The sequence below is a fragment of the Lepisosteus platostomus genome, chromosome 7 (genome assembly GCF_059453375.1).
Source record: "Lepisosteus platostomus isolate fLepPlt1 chromosome 7, fLepPlt1.hap1, whole genome shotgun sequence".
Taxonomy (NCBI): Eukaryota; Metazoa; Chordata; class Actinopteri; order Semionotiformes; family Lepisosteidae; genus Lepisosteus; species Lepisosteus platostomus.
The window spans coordinates 56,938,369-56,958,458 of NC_142617.1; the positions used below are offsets into that span (position 1 = coordinate 56,938,369).

General features: G+C 38.1%; 1 long non-coding RNA gene across 5 annotated transcripts in view; it reads left to right on the top strand.

The window, feature by feature from the left end:
- LOC148659293 (uncharacterized) overlaps nucleotides 1-9,704 on the top strand; it is a 47,458-nt gene extending 37,754 nt beyond the window's left edge. For 4 of the 5 annotated variants that reach the window (XR_015940400.1, XR_015940399.1, XR_015940403.1 and 1 more), the window contains 3 exons: nucleotides 1,731-1,841; nucleotides 7,626-7,693; nucleotides 9,363-9,704. This is a non-coding gene — a long non-coding RNA (uncharacterized LOC148659293). Of the gene's footprint in view, nucleotides 1-1,730; nucleotides 1,842-7,620; nucleotides 7,694-9,362 lie in introns of all 5 variants that reach the window. The other variant, XR_015940401.1, reaches the window with a different exon arrangement.
- Nucleotides 9,705-20,090: the final 10,386 nt, after the last annotated feature.

Here is a 20,090-nt window from a genome sequence, read left to right on the forward strand (position 1 = left end):
ACAAGCCAGCACACCAAACTTAATACATTTGATTGCTTTCCTTCTCCATTACTTAACTTTATTTTCCAAACTTTCTCTTCCCACCAAGAAAAAATGAATTAATAGCTGACTACCGTAATCAAGAACCTTATTTCTTCTGTTACAACAGCTGACTACCGTAACACATATAATTTAGGTCAGACTTTCATTCTCTTTACAAAGCTATACTAACTTCCTTTATTGTCCCAGATGGGAAATTTGCTTTGCAGGCAGGTAAAGACAACACAATATATAAAACATTTAACACAACATGAATCAATTAGCAAATAAAACAAAAATACATGCATAAGGTAAATAATATATCATAAAGGTAAATATGGACATGACATTTTCTTTGAGTACTTGGTCTCCTAATTATTGTCTTTTTCTCTTGCAGCTAAATACAGTTGCAGATTTCTTTGGCATAAGACAGGGAAAATAGGATTTTTTAAAGCTGTCCTTATACAAAGAGAATAACAGATTTTTTTTAAATTAAACCTTTGATAGATTTAAAATAATTGTCAAATTAGCACAAGGCAGCGTACAACTAAAGTACTCTTTCATGATTCATTCTTTTAAATAAAACATCTTGAACATTTTATTTCTATTAATTCTTTGTTTTTACTGTTACTCATGTTTTAATATTGCTATTCATTTTCTGTTAATTAAAAAAATTTACTCTAATTTGCTATACCTCTCCCCCATTAAAAAAAGAAACACTTAAGCCTATTTCTTCCAATTAGAGGCATTGAACAGCTGATCAATATGACAAATGTGTGCAAATTAAAGTTATATATTCATTAATAAGTAAAAGTTTAAAATTGCAGATTGCAGAAAAAGACAAAAAATACAAAATGCAAGCACAGATTTTTAACAATTCATTAGATATTTTAAGATCTTTGTATTGTCATGAATTTTCAGGTAAATTGCCAGTCAATTTCAACCTATCAATTAATGTTCAATTAATACTTCTATTATGTTTAATAACTGGGCAACATCAAAAACCTATTCAGCATGAAATTATGGGCTCTGTTGACAATCCTAAATTAGTTTATCCTTATTGTGATCCCTTAAGTCTGCAGTATGTTATTCTGGGTCATTTTGTAGCTTAAGAACAGATGCAAAGTGTACATTTTGTCCATTTGACTCTTATACCTTAAAGGTAGGACCAGATATCATGACCTACAGTAAATAAGGGGTTCCCAGTCCTTGTCCTGGGGATCTGCACACCAGTGGTTTTCACTGCAGTTGACCTCTTTACTTAAATTAATCCTTGTTGAATGCTGATAATTTCTGTCAATTTGTGATTGTGTATGAAAAAAGACCAGTCTCACTAGGGAGACAGAATGTGTTGAATAGCATTATTTGTACAAAATTACACGCGTTTTGTTGAGTTCTGATCTTTCCTGTCGATTTGTGATTGTATATGAAGTCTTGAAAACACTAGTCTCATTGGGGAGACAGGATGCAAATCTCTGAATCCCTCAAAATTCTTTGCACAAGGGAAAAGAGAGTGGAAAATGAAATTAAAACTTACTTCCTCATCACTGCAGGAGCACATGGTTTCTCTAGGGGCACTATGGCCCTACAGGTCTGGAATTGTGTACCCCTGATACAAATTCATCATTTCGTAATATGCTGTCTTATTGTCTTTCCCAAGATTCTTTAAGTTTGTATTGTATTGTAATTTTGACCTTGGCCCACCTTCATAGACCTTGTGAAAATGGAAAGTCCAAACGCACCACTTGACGATGACCGTCTGGTTTGTCGCTTCAACTTGACCCCTGGAAAGCCACCATCAGTCACCAGTTCTGGACTTGCAGGTGAGTCAATGTTTTGATTTAAATTGGCCCTGGTCTTCAGCACAGGACTGTGGCCCATAAGCACCACTGGTATATCTTTACGCAAAGCACAGCACCCTCTGTAACGAACCCTGTCACATTTCCCCCATGTCACTCCACCCCCAGATCACTGTCAGTGTTAAGCAAATGCAATGAATAGCATAATAGACCAAGAGGTGAAACTGTCGGAGGTCTAGAGCTCATAAAAAGCTCTGGAAAAGAAGCTGTCTGTTGTCTCTCAATGTCTGACACAAACCTCAAGTTCTCCCTCACCCCAAACCACTCAGGCCGGGACTGGGGAGTGACAAGGCAGTAGCCTCAGTGAGGCAAGAGGACTCTTGTCACTCTCCAGTCAGACTGAGCAATAGAAACCCTATAGGACTGACAGATTGATATCTGGTTGACTGCATGGTTGGTAACTTGATTGGCTTCTGGATATGCAATGGATCACAGCTGACCCCATCTTGCTGCCCTGTTCTAACAACCGGCCACTGATTTATAGATTTCATACAGATTTCACTTCGCCTCATATATGGATATAAAATAGCATGTAGAAGAGATTCACTGTGCATTCTCCCCCATATTCCCCCCTCTGTACTTTCTGCCTGTGCCTTCTTCTCTTCTCCAACTCTCCCTAAACCCTCCTGCTTCTGTCCCCTTTTTTCTCTCCCCCTCACTCTTCCTCTGACTTCCCATTGCTCACTGTCTCTGTCTGTCTGTCTCTCTGTCTCTCTCCTGCTTGTTCTCACCCTCGTTCTCAGCTGGCTTTTCCTTTCTGTTACTCTCACTCTCACCCTCTCCACTTTGGGAAACGCTGGTCTTTCCTGACAAGTTACTCACTGCCTGGAAAAGAATCCAGTCCTCTGGAGATTGTCAGAGATTCTCTGCCAAGAAACATGCGTGGGAATCGTCAGGATGGGAAGGATTTTTTTTTGTTGTTTGAATGTTTTTCAGCCTGCAGTAGTAAATGGAAAATACCTTAATTGTTAATTCATATATTTTGTTTTATGTGAGAATGGATCATGGAACAGTTCAGGCCAAAGGCTAATGGTTGGGGGGCCTATTAAATAGACAAAAACTATGCCTTTTTAGTATGTTCGTCAACTGTCTTTGACATTTCCATCGCTCTGTCATCTCTCTTTTCAAATTCTTTTCTCACGTTTTGCTTTGCTTATTGCTTATTGTTCAGGCAAATGCCCATTTCGATGACCAAAAACATTTACAGTATATGCTCTAGTATATGTTTATTGTATATAACACAGTAATTTAAAGGACTTGTGAGGGAGGAGAGGCAAACAAGAAACAGCCCCTGCAAATTTTCTGTTTTATTTTAGTTAAGATTAGACCCCAGATAAATGCCCTTCCCTGCTAGGCTCCAAACTCCCATCAAGACATTGCAATGGAAGCCTATTTCTGTATTTTGCACTGGTGAATGATCAGATACCTCCTCATTTTTAAAAGCTGCCTCAAACAACAGCTGGAATAACAAGGGCAGCCCTCCTAGGTTCATTAAAGGCAAAAATCAAGCAGTTTCCTGAGTGGAGTATTTTCCTAGTTCAAATCTGGGGGTGTGCTTTTGTAAGTCCATGGATATCTGAAGACAGATGTTATTTTGACATGCCTGAAATTCTCCTTGGATAACCCAGTACATGGTACTTTTTACTCTCATTTCGATAGATTTGTATTGCCTTCTATCATTGAGAACAGTCATATCTAATTTTATGCCTTCAAAATATGGCATCCTTCACAGCGACTGCTACTTGTTCTTAAAACACACTAACATTAAAGGGTTTTTCTTACAACAACCATATTAAGCTCGTTTCACTGGTCAAGATGCACACATAACAAGCTGATGAGCTGTCCCTGGTTGCTTAGCCTTACTTAATATAGACATAATAGAACTAGAAGGCTCTTCAGATGGCTTGGTTTTATAACATTGCAAAACAGATACAGTTATTTAATATTCATATATTTATAATTGTAAAACACAGTTTTCATGTTGGCTTATACAGAACATGAAAACAGACTTTTCGTACTGTAGATACAGTAGTAGGCCCATTTCACCATTTATGGCATAGCTATGCCACAAAGATGATCTCTATTAAGGGCGCTGTCTGTGGATACTTGTCTTCGCTAAATATATGTGAAGCACAATTAAAATTCTCTTTTAGATGGTTTTGTTTCAATCATTGTGAAATCAGTCATAGTAATTTAGTTAGCAGATTTCTCTTAAACAGAATTATCTAGATAGATTAGTAGTATGTATGTATATAGACAGACAGATTTATAGATAGGCAGATTGCCTGAAACTCAGATATTCTGCTTCCTTGCTTTATCCTTGCATGACCTTTTCAATTTGATTTATGTGGATGCCAGTGCAATGATGTTTTAATTCTTACCCTTCTGTGGAAAGCGCACTGAAGAGGATCAAGCACTTATTGTAGAGTTGATTAATTCCTTTTCATTGGCTTGTTTTTCCTTTTTCATAAGTTATTGTTACAGTTTTCCTCCTTCATAAAATAACACCTGCTAGTTGTTTTTATTTTAAAATCATCGGTGAGTCAATGGTGTCAAAAACAAAATCATTTTGAAAAAGGGAGTGTAAGTTAATTTGTGTTGCAGCTAGCATCATAGATAAATTCAGAGTGAAAGTTCGCACTGCCGTTAAGACATGCACTGCACCAATTCAGACACAATACAAAATTAAATTAGCAATAAAACCTTTTGTGAATATTAAACTCACAGTCCCATGAGATAGAAGATGCATCATCTTCTGGGGTTTTTTGTGAAATGTGTCTGAGTTTCATTATTGTTATTATTGACACTGTCTGTTGGCAAATTACAGAAAATATCTTTTCCACTTTCACTGCCTTATTTTCAGTGTGAAGCACAGCAGCAGCAGCAGCAGCAGCAGCTGTAGAAGTGGAGACATATTTCCCATCTTGACACAAAGAGAAAAAGAGGAGTGTTTCATGAAGGCTCCCTTTCTTGTCACTCTTCTCCGTACAGAGCTCTGTCCAGGTCCTGCTGAAGGTCACAGAGGTCAATCTTTTGTATCAGAATGTCACTTACCATCTTTGTTAAGTGATGGACTTTAAAGGACCTTTATAGCAAGAGAACAATTGCACATCATTCGTACATTAAAAGAGCATAGCCAGGCTAACATATATGAGTTAGGGGGAAGTGCAAAACTCTGGAGTCCCAAATGTTTAAACGGCCTTCCTAAAAGTCACTAAAGGTTTCAAAACGATTAGCACAGTATTTTCATAGGCTGTTCACTGATAAAGTTAGATTTTCAGTATATATTAAAATTACATTTTTACAACCATTTAGTTGTCCATGAAAGTCAGTCATCTCTTAGACCCAGAGCTGAGCAGAGCTGCAAATGGCTTGTGTACTCTCTAATTCCCAAAGTAAGAAACATTTGCACTGGGTCACCAAGACAGAGGGAGTAAACTGTGGTAGGCATTGTCAAAACTAATGTTCTCAGCTGTCATGTTAGCTGCTTTCATGTTAGCCATGAAATATAGAGTGCTCGTAATTAATAAATAAGTGTAACAACTTTAAATTCTGCAGCTGGTGGTACTTCTACCACCATCACAGATAACACATATTAGAGTCTCCTTTCTGCAAGGAAAAATATTGCAGGTTTCATTTTAAAGAGTGCTCTCTCAAGCTAGATATTAAATAGTGTTAAAAGATTTAAAGTATAGTATTAGATTTTATATTAAATATTAGATTACTTTGTCTTTTAAATTAAAATGAATAAAAATTAAATAAATAATATGATATTTTAAATTAAGTCATTTTAAAAATTAAGCTCTGTGAGTAAGGGGTAATTCAGGATTTTGAGGTATGTTCATTACATGTGACATTTCGCACCAATATATAAATGGATTTAAACAGATTTTACTGGCTAAATAGACTGTCTAAAACCTGTCTAAATCTGAGACCTCAGCATCTTTAATATCTTCATGAAAGCAACTGCAAATCAGTTTAACAAGTCTCATATTAAAAGATGGTAGTCATAACTCCCGGGCAACTTTGAATAAAGCCAAATGTTCAATAAGTTTTATTAAGGTCAGGTTTATACATCCCACAATTTTAACTAAAATATGCTTTCATGTACCAGAGTAACTGTAATCTTTTGTTTTCTCCTTTTCACATTCTCAGTGCAGTTTCTCCTGTGCCTGACTAAACAGTAAATAGAGGGAGAAAAGCAATGACATCAAACAATAGAATTAGGAGATGTTATCAAATCCACTCCAACTTAACATATAATTTTGTTATGCTTAAAATGACAGTGTTATTGCACTACATATAAACAGCTCTTATGAACAGGATTATGGGCTTTCCCTCTTGTTGACATCAGAGAAAAAATTCAGTTCTGTTCTACCAGCTGGTCCACTTTTTTCTTCCCCCTGGCTTTCCTCTTTCATGGTTTCATGGGATTGGGACTTTGAGTACTGTACTCCTTTGTACGTGCTTCTGAAAAGGAAAGGGCTGTTCTAAACTACTCTTTACGTGGTGTTCTCAGACCACACTGACCCCGAGACTTTGTTTGCTGTTAAATCATGTTTTATGCTGTACTTTATACAGACTTAATATGACAGGTGACTCGGCTTCCTGTGTAGCGTACTAAGAATTTAGAGATATGTTTTTTTTTGGGGGGGGGGGGGTATGATGTATATTTTAGAGGAACATTTCTGTACAGCATATTCCTTTCAATTAAATCATAGCATGTCAACATATTTCTTCATTATTGTAATTAAGACAGTGATGCTTACAAACCTTTTCCACAGTACATGTTCCTAGTATCTTGGTAGTTCTTACATACATTTAACAACCATATAACACACAAGCCGACCTTTGCTTGGCATTGGTAGTTATATACTTTTTTCTTACTTCCTGGTGATTTACTCTGCTCTTAACCCCACTCTAGCTTTTATGTTTAACAAAGGTGGTGCAAACCACATGCAATGTACATTTTACATAATTAAGTGCCAGTTCCTTAAAGGGCAGCACAGCAACATAAAAACAGTTAATAATTTTAAACAAAATGCTACCTTCCCTACTACGGGGCTGGTTTGCAGGCTTTTTCATATAACTAGCTAATGCAACATGGCTCCCCTAATAACTCTCTCCGTGAGCTTTATATTTCTCAGTTTTACCTTGTCCAGGCTCTGGAGAGTCCGCATGTGCTAATCTGATTAACAAAGCCCCACTACAACCTCTCCTGCAGTCTGACACCATTACAATTCCATTCTGACCCCCGGGTGCTGGTCGAAACCACAGAGTTTATGACGTGAAGGAGGGCGAGGAAAGCTGACTAATGTAAACAGAGAGAGGTGAGCCGCAAAGACTGGGGCAGAGTTTTGACAGGTTTACAAAACAAGATGGGAATCTTCATTAATCTTGAGAAACGGGGGGTGGGGGACATCCACACATGTAGGGGTAGTGGCAAACTCAAACTGGAGGAATTTAATCACCTCTCCACAGGAAGCTGGACTGGGTGGTTTGTTTAACTGGATGTGATTCCTATTGGTGAGAGGGGGGTGTTGCCTAATTGTTGGAGCACAATGGAACATACTTTCTGAACAAGACTAATAGGCAATAATGATGTGGCTAGGGTCCAGGCAAGCAGTGGTAGATGTTGCCAGATTAAGATATCCCCTTCTAAAAAAACAGCCAGCAGGTAACCGAGCTGCTGCTGTTGCTTTCACTCTGTGTCCCTTTCTTTCCCCTCTGATCACTGCCAAAGGACAGAGCCCCCAGCATGTGAAAATGAAACAGCAGAGCTGCCCGTCATCTCCACAGCAAATCCCGCACCTGAGGTAGGAATAAAAGCAGTTTGTGTCAGAAGGTTTACTTCATTGTGGGCCTGGAATTTTCTAAAATCGTCCTGTTCATTATTTTGAATTTGCAAGATGAGCTGACTGGCCTTCTACTGCTTGTAACTTTTCCCTAAATCTCTCTTCGTCTTTTTAATTGAGGATGATTAGGCCCTCAAGATGTGGCAGAAGGAACTAATATCACAAGGAAAGGATTTGTCAGCTTTTATTTAGCATATCGTAGTGACTAAATTAGAACAATGGTTCCAAGATTTTAGTCCATTTTCAGTTAAACTGGGTTGATTTAATACCTGCCTAATATTCAAGGCCTTTGTTTTGCTGGAGAGGCCCTTAATTAGAATTACTGCTATTTGTACAAATGCAAAAAAACTCAATATATTTCCACCTGCAATCACTGACACTTAAGACATTGAGCCAAAATTTACAATTTTGTATTTTTTTAAATTATTTAAACTGATGACTTATCATGGATTTACCAGATGTATGTGTCATATAATGTTTGAAAAAGGACAAAAAAAAAACCAAGTTTTACTTGGCTTCAGGTGTATTTGAAATGAAACATTTTAAAGAGAGGATCTAAAGAGATTTTTCAGCCAGGGGCCATGCAAGGTGCAAGGCCTTGTTTATTCATTTTTATGAAGTGAGAAAGAGATAAGCCGCTCCCTGCCATGTAATTACGGGATGAGAAAAGTAATTGCTCTATGTAAAGCACTGTTGTGCAAAATACCTCCTACATCCTATATCTTCCAAATGTTTGGTCAAATTCCCTGCTAACATATTGTGCAAATGGATAGACTGAAAACCCAGGAGTATCATATTACAGGAAATAACTGTTCTCACTCTCTGGGTAACTGATTCCAGGGAAAAAAAAGGAAGAATGAAAAGGGAGAGGGAAAGAAAGGCAGGCCTGGGAGTTTGAACACTGAACAAGATAAATTCTTCAAAATTCTAATTGGAGAACAGTTGATTTAATTGGTATCCATTTGGCTGACAAAGAGAGCAGAGCAGTGGGCAGGCCTGATGGGCCCTCAGGGGGATGTGAACTTGCAGCGGTTTAGAAACGCTCTGGGACGGATCACTTCCAAAGACAAACCGTGGGAGCTGGCAGGACAGATTGCAGGGGGAGACGAGATCCTGGGGAATGAAAAAGGCTTTCAAAAGGGAGGCATCTTTATTCTGTAGACGGAGGCCATTTCTATAGCCAGGCAATCTGCCTCCAAATCTTGCACTTAAAGCTGCGTAATGTGATGTAAAGCACTGCTGACCCTGGGAGAAGACAGATCAAGTGAGCGAGGTCCATCAGACTCAGTTTTCTGATGGAGATGTGGGCCTATGATTCTGTACTAGAATCATCACTGAAAGCCCAATCTCAGAATATATTTTTGATGGCCATTTTCAGAAGTGTGTCCACACAGTTTTACTATACATAAACATTAAGATAATTCTAAAAAATAATGCTGGCAGTGATGTCACTTTCTAACAAGCAACATACTTTTTCCCTACTTTTTGTTGCTGAACCTTTAAAAAACACCACCCAGAAAAGGGTCAGTGATGTATTATTATCTCTTGCCTTTTGTCTCTTTGCAGGCCTATTTAAACTGTTTGATGCAAATATATAGGGTAACATTCTTTCCTGTCGTTTACTGTGCAGAAACCAACCCCACAAAACAGATGAACTGAAAATCCAATCTCTCTGGTGGTATCCAATAGATGGCTGGCACGGTTAATAAGAATATTGCTGTCTCAAATCATTTCTCAAAGTGGATGAGTATGTTCCATAGCCATCAAATTCTTGCCTCACAGCTCAGGACGGCTCAGTGTCAGAACTCAATATGAATTGACAGAAGGAAGCTTTACCTGCTGGGGTAGGTCTCCTTTTCCCTTGATTGACAAATATGGATTAACAGACTCTCTTCCCTCAAGTGTGACTTGCTTGTCTCTTGTATCTGCATATAGATTTATTGCATTAAAGCCGTGTGTATTCATGACCGAATAGCCTGCAGTTTAAGGATTAATTGGAAACAAATTATGCCATCTCGCTGCGTGTTCCGATCTCTACAAGAAAAAAAGCTATTGGGAGCACCTGGGGACAGCATATGTCATTGGTGTACCACTTTGTTCTGTTCAATTTAACGCACACGATAGAACAGCTAGGTTTCTAAATGGGTGGACTGACTCTCTGAAACCAAAGAGAACAGGCCGAAAGAGAGACAGAGGGAGACTCACAATGTGCGATGTTCTGTGTCACAGCATTCTAAATACTTTAAATCTGAGTTTTAAGACATAATATAGGCCATAAATCCATCCATTCATTTTCAAACCACTTTATTCAATACAGGGCTGCCTGGGATCTGGAGCCTATTAAAGCCCCTAAATAAATATTTTTATTTAAATGGACAGATTTTATTAAGAATACATTCACATTACACTGTGGTCTTCTCCAAGAAGAAACAATAAATGCTTAGGGAAAAATGTTGGATTTTTAAAACCAACTGTCTGTCGACATATATTGTATACTGTATGAATGTATGTATAACTTATCTACAGTACATAAGATTTGTAAATTAGGACTCTAATTGAAATCGCATGAATTTAGAGTGAATTGCAAAGGGGCATTCCCAGATACAATCATTATTTTAAGATAATATGATAATTAGACTTTGCTGAGGCCAAAAAACAAGTTTAGAAACTCAGAAGAAATTTAGTTTTTACTGTAATTAGAAACAGCATATATGTGTGTCGGTGCATACAGATGAGCTCTATTTTAACCATATCAGATGTTTTTGTATTTCATTGCATGAAGAAAGCTTTTTTTTAAGGGCCTACATAAAGCTTGCAAAAAAGAAATGGCCTAAGATTCTGCAGAATTTGACTGCTGAGAATACAGAGTGGGATCTCATTCCTCTGTAATAAGTCATTTGACCAACAGCTTGCATATTACAGTAGAAGGCAATTTCTTTTTAAAATACTGTACATTGTAAAGATACTGTAATTAAAACCTTAATAATGTGACTAATCATTATATATTTAGCACCTTTTTAAGCATGAATATCGGGATCTTTGCTAATCAACAGGAGGTTCAAAAGGAGGTATGCAATTCTTCTGGAACAAATGCTTCAGTTGTACAATTGATAAACACTTTGTGTCTCTTGGAAAGAAAATTGCCAGTTTTGCAGATTTGAGCAGGGGGGTGCCCAGGTGTCAGGGAGTCTTGTGCTGGAGTGCTTTCCCTGCTTCCCCTGAGAGGAAGGGAGGGGATCCAGGCCAGCTGACCTGGAGGGGGTCTGAAACAGGGGTCAGCCTCACTGAGACCTTAACTCACGCGCAGGGGGATTCCAGCAATGTCTTATCGTCCTCCTGTTCTCCTCTATCTCTCTCTCTCGTCAAGCCTGCTCACTCCTTGACAGGCCAGCTGATCTTTTTTCATGTGTGTTTGCTTAAATGATATGCCTCTAGGACTTTCTTGTTGTCAAATAGCCAAGGTCTACATTAAACGTTACAGAGTTTTTTTGTGTGTGAAAATCTCAACTGTTCATTATGTCGATTATGAATTCTTCTTTTTGTCCAGACTTCTCCTTTGAGCACTCCGTGGCTAGAACAAGGAGTTTTTAATTGCAGCGGGAAGGGACTGCTGTTAAAATGATGTCTTTGCTGGTGGATGCACAGAAATGCCAGGATAGGGCTCCTCACTGTGGAGAGGGCTTTAATTTACATCTAATAGCTATTTTTAACTCCTGTCTTCATATCCATCCACATTAGGAGGCATGGATGTAGTGCTGTCCCCTGGGTGGTGTTATTTTGAAAAATTCTCCCTTTTCTCTACCTAATTGATTTTACTATTTAATTACATAAAACAATGGTGAAGCTGTTGATAATTGTATGCCAAGGTCAATTTCCAACACAAACACAGTGATCACATAAATGATGTCTGTCTTTCATTAACAAGTAAAAAATTCTTCAGTAGGACTACATGATAAACTAAATGAATGACTGCACATGATGTTGACAGCAGTTTCATTAAAACCAATTGCATTTTAGCATTATTCATATTTCTATTACAGTAGCTAATATATATATAAATATATATTTTACAAGCATTGGTAGGAAGAGAAGAAGTGCATTTAAAACTAAGATCAGGAAACGTTTTTACACAAAGTGTTGTCAGCGTCTGGAGCAAGGTATTCATCCATGTTATTGAAGCTTCTTGGATCAGTTAGCATCTGGCAATCAAATGAGCTACATGAGCAGAATGGCCTCCTCTCGTTTGTAACATGTCTTAAGGTCTTGTAAATAACAGGCATTTCCTTATATCAATTTACAGTTTAGACATGCTAGGAGGCAGTTTATTGTAATAGATTTGGATTTAAAAAAAATCTAATAAAAGTGTGATTCTTCATTTGCCCACACCCCAATTTGTAGATACAGTTTCTGTAGCTCCAGTATATTTTATTACTCTAATGATCACCAAATGCTTTAATCTCTCATACTATATGACAGGCCTGCTTTCACCTTGCTTTGCACTTAAAGAAGCAATCTTTTAAAAACCTTCAATTAGAGACCGTGTGTTTGTAATGTCAGAGGCAGCGACAGATAGCAGTGTGCAGAAGGGAGGGAGGGGGGGTCTGGGAGGGGAGAAACTACCCATTCTTGATGTAAATTAAGAGATGCATATCGCTATTAATCCATTGCTTTGTAGTCATGTCCATACCCAAAGTCTCTCTAATTTCCACTTCCATGCTCTCTCCTGCGCAGGCAGAAGTGTATCGATCGGCAGTAATTGAAGTGCTCTTGATAATCCACAAAGCACCAAAATGGCGAAGGAGACCCTCACAGGGTAGCAGAGCAAGGCTGGGGCCAGGGGAGTGTGGGTAGGGGCGGGGATGGACGACGCCCTTTCACGAATTTAGCCCCAGCTGATTAAACTCATTGAGACCCAGGCGAGTGGAACAAAGTGATACAAAGGTCTGCCTGGCAGCTTACAGCAATTCAGATTTCTTCATTCACACAGTAAGTGCCAAAACTCTCCTGAGGATACTGGCACTTTTAACACTTACATTACTAGGCAGGAAGACTATTTTTTTCTGAAAACTCTCCATTCTTTTACACTCAGAATTGAAAGAATGAAACCGAATTACATGAGGGCAACAAATTTTGTACTGCGTACATTTACTTCTGTATACACATAGACAAATACATTTATTTTCCAGGTGACACACAAAGACACTTCCCTGATATTGTAGATTTTTAACTATTTAACTGAACATTACACTGATCCACAAACACAACATTAAATCATTCCAGATGTGCCAAACTATGACACTGCATATAAATATAGACCAGGAATTTGTGCAAGTTTGCATTAATACGTATAAAATAAAATCAGTCTTTTAAGGATGAAGGTATAAAATACTTACATACTACTAGAACAATATTTTTAACTTTAAGTTCCTAACTTTGAAATGAAATTGTGCATTATGTCCCCTTACAAGCACATTTGCTGATTTCATTTTGTCATTATGTCATTTTACTCCACGTAATGAAGCTCATAAATAGTGAAGCTGTTCGAAAACGGTCCTTCCTCATTTTTGAAATGTCGACCTGCGGTGTGGTACTGTTTCCAGCAGGATGTCTGGGCACTTACAGTCTGGCCTTCTGGACTGTACCTCCTGACAGTAAACACTTGAGCTCATTCCAAATGTCCAAGGCAAACACAGGTCAGCCAAGAGAAGAGAGACAACAATAACCTTGTAACCAGGTCAAGAGGGAACATCCCCAATTAATTTGTGTCTAGACTAATAAATAAATAAATGGATGTCTTTTCAAAATCAAGTCTGTGACAAGATGTGCCTCAGGTTACTTCACAGTAACTAGAAACCTATAAGCAGTATTGAAGGCTTACAAGCAAGTACTAATATCATGAAATAATAAAATTAAGCAATGAGGCAGTAAGGTTATTAGTTTTTACTCAGATAAATCATAAAGCAGAAATAAAAGTCGCTGATATGACCAACTGTATTACGACATCTTGTGTGACATCTTACATTTCTACATTGTGATACTGGCAGTATCACAGTTTTACAAGTATTACAATTAGCCAGCTGATGGTACTTGCCAGATTGAAATTGATTGATTTCAAGAGCACCATTGCATATCACTGTGAATGCATTTTCCCACCACACTTTCCCTTTCCATTCTTATGGCATGACTTTTCCAAGCAGGTGTCCAACAGGTGCAGTTTGCAGCACAGCCCATGCATCAACATGAGACCAAGTTAGCCGGTAGTCACAGTTTCTGCAGCAGATGCATTTCACCATACTGTACCTACTAAGTTTGGACATAATTGCCAAGCAGGTTTCCGGGTAGTTTCCATTATGGGCCACAATTTATGAAGCAGCTGAGGAGCGATGTGGAGAGGAAAATCTTCACAGATGCATTTGAGGTGCAAATCCAAAGCAGCTGTGGTTGTTGATATAATATGCCAAGTTGGAATTCAATCAGTGTGGCACGTCACAAGACAAGGGCAGTTGGAATTCTGAGAAAGAATGGCTCTCAGGTGGCCATCTTGGATCATGAAGGAATGCCATTTGCCAACTTTATAACTTTATTCTCACTAGAGTGATACTTGACAAGTACAAAGTTAATTCAAGGAGGAGTTAGAGGTGTCAAATATTGATAATGAAAAGAAAAACATGACATCCAGTTGGCCATCTTGGTTTCCAGTGGAATGCCATTTTGACATATTGTACTGTATATTCCTGGTACTGGCACTAGAAATATACCTCTTAATCCTGGAATCACTTCCCTAATCAGTTTTGGAAGAAGTTTATATTATAGGCAACATTGCATAAAGCAGTTTATGATTTATTGCAGGCATAAAAATGATTACAGTGACTTTTCATTTGAAAATCTGAAGTGGCCCTGGCTGTGATCTGATTGATCAATTGATGTACCATTTCCAAGAAAAAAATATTTCAAAACTGTTTTCAAATGCCCCAGTTTTTGTCATAAATTAAAAGGCTTATCTGTCCTTTTACACCTACGTAGTATGACATTACTCAGCTATCCAGTCTTCAACCATGACCAGTTTCAATAATGGAAAAAAAAAAGAAATCCTTACTACCGCTACTTGAAACCTGAAAAAAATACAGGTCATCACTTCCCAGCCAACTTGTTAATGAAATCTAAAACAAAACTAATAATGTATCACAAACCAAATAAAATACCACAGTACTGAAATGGCAAATAAACAGAGAAAAGAAGGTCACATTAAAATGATAAAACTTGCAAACTTGTTTATTTTGTTTTTGACTAAAACAGCTTACTCAATCTCATAATCCTTTGTTGTGGCAATATAGTTTGAAAAGCTAAAAGAAATCCTTGCTTTTCAGAATTCCAACAGCTATACGGCAAATGTGTGACATTTACACAATTTTTTATTCCACTGGAGAAACACGCTCCTATAGTTGTAAGTAACTACACAAACTACTACAGATTTTCCAAGGCTATGGTCATGAAAGTAAATACATATCTCCCGTTTGAACACATGATTAGCCTGCAAATTAGAGTAAATTTGGCCCTTTCAGACCAAGCAACAAAAATAAGGAGTGCTGTCTCATAAAGTTGGCTACCATCACTTTTTACTTAATTCATCCAATGGCACTAATTCCTTTATCACTACCCTGTGCAAAACAAAGTCATCTATAGACAGTGAACAAAAATGAGCCATCTCAATGGTTTTGAGCTACAGAGTGCGTAGTTTTATATAATGTGTTCTCATTACCCCTTTCCTAGAAAGCATTTCTGTATATCTGTTCATATTTAATACGAGGAACTGTCCTGATGCCAGGAAGCTGAAGCACAGCTTTGGAATGAGAATGCATTCAACACAAATCAATGTCAGTGCCCTCGATAACTGCTGCCAGACCTTTAGCATTAGGACAACAGACAGTGCACAGACATAAACATAGCCTTCTGTGTGATAATAGTAACTGTGCTTGGATGAGATATTCAAACAGCTTTTGCAAAACATTTTTTGTGTTTTTTTTTTTGTATTTTAAAGGAGAAAGAGACAGTGGATAATATTAATGTGCTTTTCATTATGTGAAGTTTGTTATGTAATTACTGCTTCCTATAATCTGTTTTGATCTGGAGAAAAAAACACAGTTCCTACAGCATTTCCCCTTGTCCTGGTTCACAAGAACCACAATCTAGAAGGTTTCTAACTCTTGTGAAATTATACCCTGTTAAAGATCTTCACAAGAAAGTTAATTTGTCCTAATTAAATCACAATTGGATCAGTTTGACCCTTTTCCTTGGATTTTAATCTGTTGATGATTTTATTGGAAGGGTAGAGAACCTGAGGGACTTTAACCTTCAAAAAACAGAACTATGGATCCTTTATCTATACAGGTGCCTCTAAAGAACAGCACTTGATTACCATTTCAAGCCAGCTAGAAGTGTGAGATTTTCTAACAGTCTTTGCAACTTTGTTGTTTTTATTACTGCTGTAAACAAAGCACTTTATATTCTGTTGTGCATTACAGCAGTTACTAAATGCCGAATTTATCCACTACAGTGCAAATGTGAGTTTTATTGTGTTCCACATTTACATCCAAAGTAAATCAGGTACTGAGTGTGGGGTTCTGAGACAGCTGTTTGATATTTGTCTCTGCTGGGAAAAATGTAATATAGGGGCCCACTCAGAATGGGAGCCACAATCTGGCAGTCACCCTTAAATCATTCCATTTCTAAACAATTTGAACAATTTAGTCTTGACCCTTGAAGTAAGGGATTTGTTTAATTAAGTAGTGTAGATATCATGGTAAATGAAAACACCAAAATCCTGCTGCCAAAGTTAACCAATTAACTTTCAAAATATATACAAATTCCAACCTTTCAGATTCTTTACACACTGATAATTGAAGGGTAACCTGTAAAACCTGCTGGACTGAGACTCTCAGGGATTATGGTTGGCCACCCTGATCTGTGCATTGGAGTATTTCTTTCATCAACACCAATGCATACAGTACATATGTAACCTGATCCCAAGACAAAGTTCTAGACAAGCTCTCGCTTTATTTCTTAAAAGTCATCTGAAAAGATAGGAGAAAAAACAGAAACAGCCACAACTAATCTGAACATTAACACAATATTGATTCACATTCACAGAAAGAATTAATCTGAGAGAACTGTATACAACAGCTTGTTATCAATACCTCTATTGTGCTGCCAGACTTCAGCTGTTGTACTCAAGAAGTGCACATCTCCAAAATGCACAAAGAAGGCTCTTTTTGGCATGTAATATAAACTCTTGAAACATTCCCCTTGTTAAAATGCACTTTGTACTCCACCTTGTTGCTTGAATTAAGCTACACCACACCAGTGAGTCATAGCCTGTCTCATCTCACACACCTCACACTAAATGACTGTCAATAAAGACAAAGGATATCCTTCACAGTATTTCTACTCCCAGACACAATTAAATAAAAATCCTTCAGGGTCATGGAGCCAAAATCCTTCCAGCAAATGTCCGGCAGGATCCATTGAGGATCCTCAAGAGGACAATCCCACAGAAAATGAAGGACTCCAAAAGGAGTCCTGCAAAAAACTTGTATCATTCCTCAAGGATTTTTCAACCTCATGATCCTGGAGGACATCTGTATCCTGTTTGATTTTTAAAAGAATATTTCACTTGTGTTTTGCTTTTGTTTGTGAAGGATAATTTCCCTTAATGTCTTACAGTCTTATGCATTAACTAATACGTAAAGCATCATTTGAGTTTAGTAGCCTGGAAATTGGGATATCTGGATGTACAGAGAGATTAGATTTTGCCTTGCTTAGTTCTGTTTCACATGTTTCATAAGAACAATGTAATTGGGTAGCATGTTTAGACCCTGAACCGAGTCACCTCTGCAGATTTGACTCTCTGGGGGTAATTTCAGTTTTGTGTATTTGCCAGCCAAAACACAGAGTTAGTTTGTACGAAATTCTAAGCGATGACACAAGATGTGAGCCCTGAGATGCTGATACAATTCATCACATACCTTCCATTAAACGTGCTTCATTTCCAGGCCCATTTTTAATGTATCCGCTGTATTGATCAAAGCACTGAAGCAAGGGCTGGGAGAGTCATGCTTGTTAACAACAAGTTGGTCTCACTCCCGAGTTTTCTTAAATGCAAAGCATCCGTGTACAAAGACGGGAATATTGCACGCATGGCGTGTTGCACTGCACAGAGCACAGAGCATAAGGCAAGGCCATAACTCCTCTCTCCCTCCCATTGCCCTCTGTGGCTTCTGTTTTAAGTGTTGCTGCAGGTAATTGCTGAGGTGGTGTGTTGCAGATCAGCCTGTACCTCTTTGTGTGCCTTCAGTGTCATTTCTATTTATTATATTCCACACAGTCTCGGTCTCGGGCTCGGTAATCAATTTCGCAAGGATACAGGGCTGATATCAGCCACCGTGCACATTATGAGACGAGCCCTCCTCTTATCAAGTGCAGAATTGCTGGCTAGAGGTCAGGTACAGATAAACCAGAGACTAACACACCCCTCCCCCACACCACCTTCTAATATACAACGACAAAAAAAGGGAAAAAAAAGGAAGCAGAAGAACAAAACAAAAAAGCAAGAGAGGTTGCGACCCTTGTAAGGTGTCTCTTGTTACGCCTGACCTTCAGAATTTCATCATCAGCGTTCCTGACAACTTAATAATTCGGAGGCGCTGGTCTCATCTCTTTGCTGGCTCAGAGAGGCGAGCCCGCAGACGCCCTTTCTCTGATTATCTCCCCACTCTCTCGGCTGCCCTTTATAGACCAACCAGAACTCCATCAATCACTCTTGTCCCCCACTTCCCAGAATTCCTGCTCCCCCAGTTCACTGCCACTGTGGCAATATTATTGTGTGACTTACACTGTGATGTCAAGCATGTGTGTCTTCTCAAAAGTATCTTTTAATTGCCATGTTTTTACTGTTTACTTATGTCTCCTTAAAGATAGGGCACAAGCTGATTGAGCACTGGCAGTAGGAAAATATACCAAAAATGAAAATAAGCACAATCCCTTTCCTTTCCAGTAAGGACTGCACTTTCACAGTCTGATTAGAATTAACTGACCTGCATTATACATAATAATAAGAAGAAAAAGAACAACAATAATAATAATAATAATAACATATTTGCCTGAAATATAATATATTATAGATATTTGACTTTCATCCAAAGCAACTAACATTTTTACCCCTGTTCATAACAGGTCATTTACTGGGTAGTGCTCAGAGGAAAGTACTTTGATTAAGGGTGTCAAAGCAACACCTCACCTAACATCTGAACCAAAAACCTCCCAGTTCCAAGTCAAGGGCTGTAACCGTGACTCCCTTGCATTCCCATACCAATGCACAAATAAAATAAGGCATTCTGAAGCTGAGCCTAGAGTCACTCACAGTTTTCAAAAACCTTTATTCATAGACTCATAATCAATGTTATTTCAGTATTATTAATATAAAATGAAGGTGAGGTAATAAGCTATGCAAAATCTGACTGTTGTAAGCAAATATATAAGATTAATGTATCATCTACTTATTTACTTTAGGAAACACTGATATTTATTTGCAAGATATAGTAAAGACCCCAGACAGGTATAGTGTCAGTGGAGCTGTGAACGACAGACTCAGTCTGAGCTCACCTGGAGTCTCAATTGCTACGATTTATCAGTGCTTAATAAATCTTAATAACATACCATTACTGAAAAGGATTCCCTTAAGAATACGTATTTAACTGATGGATCACTACTAACAGTTTTTGCTTCTGTTATATAAGATGCAATGCTTTAATAAAAATTAAATTATATTTCTCAAATGGAAAACAAAGAAATACATTCTCTTTGTTTAAGGAGCTTAGCCTACAGAACCTGATTTTTCTCCAGTTTCACCCATAAACATCACTTATAGGAGCCTGAGGAGCTGTAAAATTTTCTTTTTCAAATCACTATAAATGTATTTGTAAAAAAAAAGAAGTCTCAAGATCCAAGATGTTAGGCAGAGAGAGCAGAAAGAAACAGGAATAGTGGAGGCCCATCCAGAACCCTGGGTGATTTCCAAAACCGCTCCCTTAAGTAAGTTTGTTTGTAACCAGAATGGTGCCAGACTGCGGGGCTGCAGTATCACGCCAGGGCTGACATGCAAAATAAAATCAAGAAACCATCATGCAGCTGAATGCCTGGGCAAACATTCATCAGAGTGCAGGACTTTCTTTGTGGACACATCTCAGCATCTCACCGCAAGCAGCTGTGTGTATTTGCCAAGAGAAATAGCCTCTCACAGCTGTATGTATTTGTGTATGTGTGCCTTTCTCCCCTTTAAAAAATCCAATCCCAGATTAGTGAC